We start from the raw sequence: 6,000 nt of genomic DNA, 5'->3' as shown, positions 1-6,000 counted from the left end.
GGTTTGTCTCGTTGTTGAGGGTGGCCAGTCACAGCGCTGGGATCCAGCTCGCAGGGCCCGCAGAGCTGGGGCAGGTTTGGAGCAGGGGTGGGGGGTGGACGTGATCAGGCCAAGGGCATGGGCCACATGTGGTCTCTGCACCCATGGGCCCCCTCCCCTCATCCACTGAGCAGCAATGGGGGGCTGTGTGGTGTGGGGGGGGCTGCTGCCGGGTAGCTCTGTGCCCACGGGGTGAGGACAGGCTGCTGACCCGCGTGGGGCAGAACGGGGCTGCTGGCTTTAAAGTCCCAGCAGGTGCCAGCGAGAGTGGAAGTGTTTAAGGCTGGTGCTGACGAGAGCCGTGCGCCGTGGCAGCAGGTGGCTGATACATGATACGGGGAGCGGGAGAGTTGCCAAAAACGACATTTATTGGGAGGTTTTTAAAAAAGCCCCAACCTCCAGCACGGACAGTTATTCCCTAAGAAAGGGAGCTGGAGCAAGGCAACGAACGCGCGCTCGGAGCCGCTGCTTGGCAGGAACCGTACTGGGCCGCAATTTGGGCCAGTTGTGTTCTTTCAGCAGCTGGGTATGTATATTTCTGTGCATCCTCTGTGTGTGTGGGTACGTAGGAGTGTGCGTGCAGTGCCTGCGTGTGTGACTCTGTGCACATGCAGTGTATGCACGTCTACACACATGTGTGCATGGGCTGTGTCTGGGTGTGTGTGTGCAGCAGTGTGTACGAATGCCTGTGTGCATGTGTGTGCTGTATCTGTGTGTGCGTGGCTGTGTGCACACGTGTGCATGGGCTGTGTCTGGGTGTGTGTGCGCGTGTGTGCTGGGTCTACGTGTGCACGCAGCGGTGTGTGTGTGTGTGACTGTGTTAACTACGTGCCGTGTGACTGGAGAACACAGAGCCTAAAGCGCTGATTAGCAGTGAACGGGGCAAGCCAGCCAGTGCAGAGGGCTCCCTTGTAATGAGATTGGGAGGCTGGAGGGGAGCTTTGCCCGGATTTGGGAGATGCCGACAATAACACACAGAACCTGCAGGTTGTTTTTTTTTATTACTTGACAGCTAATTAGAAGAATTAATTTGCTTGGGCTTTTGCAGTTTAAAAGACATTATTTACTGGTTAATTGTTGTTATTACAAAATGTTAAATATCATTTATTTTGCCCCCCTGACTGCTAATCTCCCGGTAATTTATTAGGTAGCACGGAGCCTTAATCACGTTCGTAAGGCAGGGAAAGTCCCGAACCATGACGGGAGGAGGCGGGAATTACCAGCCCCGCCAGGCACAGAGCTGGGCCCTGCTGCAGGCAGGGAATGGAATTTGTGCGAATGCTTAAAATAAAAAGATTCCGATAAGATAAAAGGAAAGCGAGAGAGGAAGCACAGGGGAACTCGAGAGCATCAGCTTGAAGAGCTGCCTGAGGAATGCAGCCCTTGCCAGCATGGCGGGCACAGGGTCCTGCCTCTGCCAGCAGCTGGCAGGAGGTTCTCGGAGGAATCCGCCAGTGGCAAATGTGGGCTAATCTGCCCCCCACATGCGATCCTATCCTGATCTCTGATAGTTATTAGCTATTTAGAGCCGCTTGCAGCCCCAGCCATGGCCTAGGCCCAGTGTGCACGGTGCTGTACACACACAGGACCAAGAGTCCGGGGAGCCTGAGGACGCTCCCAGGACAACAGGGAGCCTGAGGAAGCAATGAGCCAATTCCACTCAGCACGATGGGTGGTGTCGCAGCGCCCCAGCTGCCGAGGCAGAGATGGGCGTATGTCCGGATGCAGGAGGTTTCATGTGTATGTTAGCAGTAACTGTGAGAACTCTGCCTGTCCTTGCTCTCCACCTCCCTTGGAACTGTGCTTGGCCTCGCGCCGTGTGGATTTGCTTACTCCTCCGCCGAGAGAGCGCAGGGGGTGACCGCCCCGATCCCCCCAGGAGCCCAGCCATTGGGTGCTGCTGAGCTCGCAGTGTCCCGGTGGGAGCGGCTGGGCGCAGAGCCGTTGAAAATCTGGCCCTGTTCCTTTTGCACCTGCTCTGCACAGGTGTCGCCGACCCCACCGGGCCGGGCTGAATCAGGGCTCTTGACTGTCTTGCCGACTACAGCCGTCCTTGGCCTTTGACGACATGGAAAGTCCTTAACCGTCGCATTGATGGTGGCTCCTGGCAGCTGCAGCTTCACCTTCTGCGCCTCTCCCCGTCGGCTCGGGACCCATATGTCCCAGCTCGTTCCCGGGACTTTGCTCAGGCCCAGGGCTCTGCATCTGGGACAGCAAAGGGTTCGTTCACTTGCTGACTGAAACCTCCTTCCAGTGCAGCTACTTTCACAGCAGGGTCACCGCACCGGGCTGCTGGCTGTGGAAAAGCAGGCAGTGAGCTGGGCTGGGTCAGAGGGAGGCGACTCCCAGCTGAGACCCACTCAGCCCAGGGGCCGCCTGGGCATCACCCATGGAGACGCTAGCTACGGCCTGCAACGGTGCCTGTCTTGGGGCCTGGTGGCAGTAACGGGGGACACACACGCACACAGGCAGCGAGCCCAGGGCCTGTGTGGAGATGCCAGATGCAGGTCAAGCCCCCGCGACTGTTGGGTCCCCAGCAAACTGACTCGGGAAGGGTGGGTGGTGCAGGGCAGAGGGGAGGGGGTATCAGGAGGGGCAGCATTAGAGCACCTGAACCTTATAGCCTCCCCTATGCCACAGGCTGCTGCAGTCAACTGGCCACGTGCCGGGGAGAGCGGCCAGGTAGCCGGCCGGCTCTGCCCTGCGGGTCCCACGCGCCTGCACCAGTTCAGTGACATTGGAAGTGGGGTGCATCTACACTGCACAGCACTGATGTAAGTGCCTGTAACGATGCTGCCTCTGGGAGTATCAATTCAGGACAAATTCCTCAGAGCAGGGCAGTCACAGCCCAAAGCTGGGCTTCCTTTACTGTTAAGGCAAACCAAACCAGCCAGACAGAGAGGACTTCGGTCTCACCCCACTGGCTAACCACAAGTCACACAAGCAATTCCCACAGACACCCCAGTTTCCCAGTATCACCACCAGGGCCACTCGTTGTGGGGACAAATGGTTATGAAAACCAATACCCCAGTAAAAGAAAAATGGTTCTCTCCACCCCAAAGGACCGAGCCCCAGACCCAGGTCAATATACAAACAGATCTTACCCACAAATCACACTGTTGCCAATCCTTTAGAATCTAAAAATCTAAAGGTTTATTCATAAAAAGAAAGAAATAGAGATGAGAGCTAAAACTGGTGAAATGGAATCACTGACACAGAGCAATGGCAAAGTTCTTGGTTCAGGCTTGTAGCAGTGATGGAATAAACGGCAGGTTCAAATCAAGTCTTTGGAGAACATCCCCAGCTGGGATGGGTCTGTCAGTCCTTTGTGTAGAGCTTCCATTTGTAGCAAAGTCCCTCCAGAGATAAGAAGCAGGATTGAAGACAAAATGGAGGGGTTTCGAGGGCCTTTTGTATCCTCTGCCATGTGGAAGGAGACCCCCCTTGTTCTTACTGTGGAAAATCACAGTAGCAGGATGGAGTTTGGAGTCACAGGGGCAAGTCACATGTCCATGCATGACTCAGTTCCTTACAGGAAGCGCAGCCGTTGCTCACCTGCTACCTTGAACGTTCCCAGGAAGACTGGATTGGAGTCTCCCAAGGTCCATTGTCAGTTAAGTGTTTCTTGATTAGGCACTTCATCTGCAAATTCCTTTCTCAAGAAGCTGACCAAATGCTTCACTTTCCTACCCCCGTCCCCCCCTTCCTCAGACCTTCTTGTTAAACCCTGGATTTGTGCTGGAAATGTCCCACCTTGATTATCATACACATTGTAAGGAGAGTGGTCACTTTAGATAAGCTATTACCAGCAGGAGAGTGGGGTGGGGGGAGAGAAAACCTTTTGTAGTGATAAACACCCATTTTTTCATGATTTGTGTGCATAAAAATAAACATCTTCTGTATTTTCCACAGTGTGCGTCCGAGGAAGTGAGCTGTAGCTCACGAAAGCTCATGCTCCAATACATTGGTTAGTCTCTAAGGTGCCACAAGTCCTCCTTTTCTTTTTGCGAATACAGACTAACACGGCTGCTACTCTGATACTTGGAATCAAACACATTGAGATACAAGTACATAGCAAATATTCATAATTTCAACTACAAAATTGATACCTGCACACAGGCAGGATAATCACAACCAGCAGACCCTGACCTTTCCATAGACACCTCACGGGACCTCCTTCGTACAAGATTTGGTGCAACTATAGGACCTTGGTTGCCACAGTGATCTATACGGTCACAGTTCATGGCAGTACTGTCACAGTGCCACCACTGGGAGTTATTTCCATCAAGGAAGGTCTGGAGACCCATGCGTGGACACATGGCGCGTTCTCGTCGACATAAGGGTCAGACTGGTGCAAATCTGGGATGGAAGCTGGGATCTGAGGATAAAAGCTGGGATCGCCGCAAGAGCCGATTTTGCTGCCTTTGCTGGGCTGCCAGTGCGGTGTGAGTCCTGCAGACACAAGGCACTTTAGTCCCATGATCAGTCTCCTTGGACACAATGGGCCGGCTAGCATGTCTAATGCCAGGCACGTGGGAGTGTGGGCAGGCCTCAGGCCGTCTTTGTTCCTTTGCAAAGGGCCCTGGATGCACTCGGGAATCAGCCCCAGCATGAGAGGAGAACACAGGGACATTTTTCAAATTTACATCTCTACACACACTCTTTAAAACCTCTTTCTATTCCCCCAGCCCCCGCAGCGCGGCTCATGATTCACGACCTCCTGGTTTATCAACACATTTTATGCTAAAGAATTGCTTTCAAGCTGAAGCTGCTCTCCAGCTCCCACTGGGTTTACAGGCTTTTACTAAAAAAGTTTTTAGGTATTTAAAACGCAGTTTATAATTGATCAGACAGTGCCGCTGCAGCCCCCAGCCCCCACGGAAGCTTGCCTGTGGGCACAGGTGGGCAGTCCCTCTGGAAGCCCAAGGCAGGAGGTGTTCTGCTGGGGCAGAGGGCAGGAAGGGGAGAGCAGAGAGAAGAGGGGGTTTCTAAGTGAGAAATCAGTTCTCCCTTCAGATGAAGAAACTCATTTCAAATCCCACTGCTCTGGGAATCAGGAGAATTGTGCTGGAAGTGAATGCAACAGGAGTTGCTGCTAAATACTCGGAGTCAAATGCTTCGATTGTACCAGGCACAAACGAGAACGGGGCGGGGCACCTTCTCTCCCTTGCTGCGTCTGAGCAGAGCGCCTGGCTGGCTAGCTGAAGGTATGGTCTTAGTAGGCGCACACGGGTCCCGACGCATCCCAGCTTTGCCCCATCCTCTCCCAGCACCGCCAGCCACACAGAGTCAGCTGGACTCGGGCACGATCCTGGGCCTGGGCATGAAGGGGCTTTTCCCGGATCAAGGCTCATCTGTTCCGCCTAGGCTGGTGCCTCTCAGGCCATCAGGCTGCTTGGTCTGTGTGTGAGGCGGCAGAGGGGCTCGAACAGTGCTGGATCCGTCTGCCCTTCGTCTCCAAAGCAATTAACGAGAAGACACACATGGCTGCTGTTCCCTGCTGTCCCCCACCTGCCCCCTGTATCGCTTGCGAGCCCGAGACACGGCTTCCTTTCCCCAGTGGTCAGCCTTTTCCTTCCCTTTTAATTAACTGAGCTCTGCGCCCTGGACAACAAAACGTTGCCTGGAAATTTAATCTCTGCAGCGTTCAGCTGGTTACCTAGAAAATAGGCAAGAATGTGCAATTACCACAGCTGTTGCGGACAAGATGTGCTGGTCTCACGGCTCCTTTCATCCCATCTCCCGCCCGGAGAGGGATTGCTGCCTGGCCAGAGTGCGGCTCTGCTCCCCCGGGTGAGGAAGCTGCATAGCCTGTGAGCCGGGCCACCAGAAATCAGCGGGGTGGGCTTCAAGGCCCTTCTCTCTGATAGCACGTGGCCTCCTTCTCCCAGCTCTGACAGGCCAAGTGATGCTAATCAGTGCATTTCTGTGCCGACACCTGCAGTGCTGGAGTGCTGAGAA

Source organism: Natator depressus, chromosome 17 (assembly GCF_965152275.1).
Source record: "Natator depressus isolate rNatDep1 chromosome 17, rNatDep2.hap1, whole genome shotgun sequence".
NCBI lineage: Eukaryota > Metazoa > Chordata > Testudines > Cheloniidae > Natator > Natator depressus.
This window is presented reverse-complemented; position numbering follows the sequence as displayed.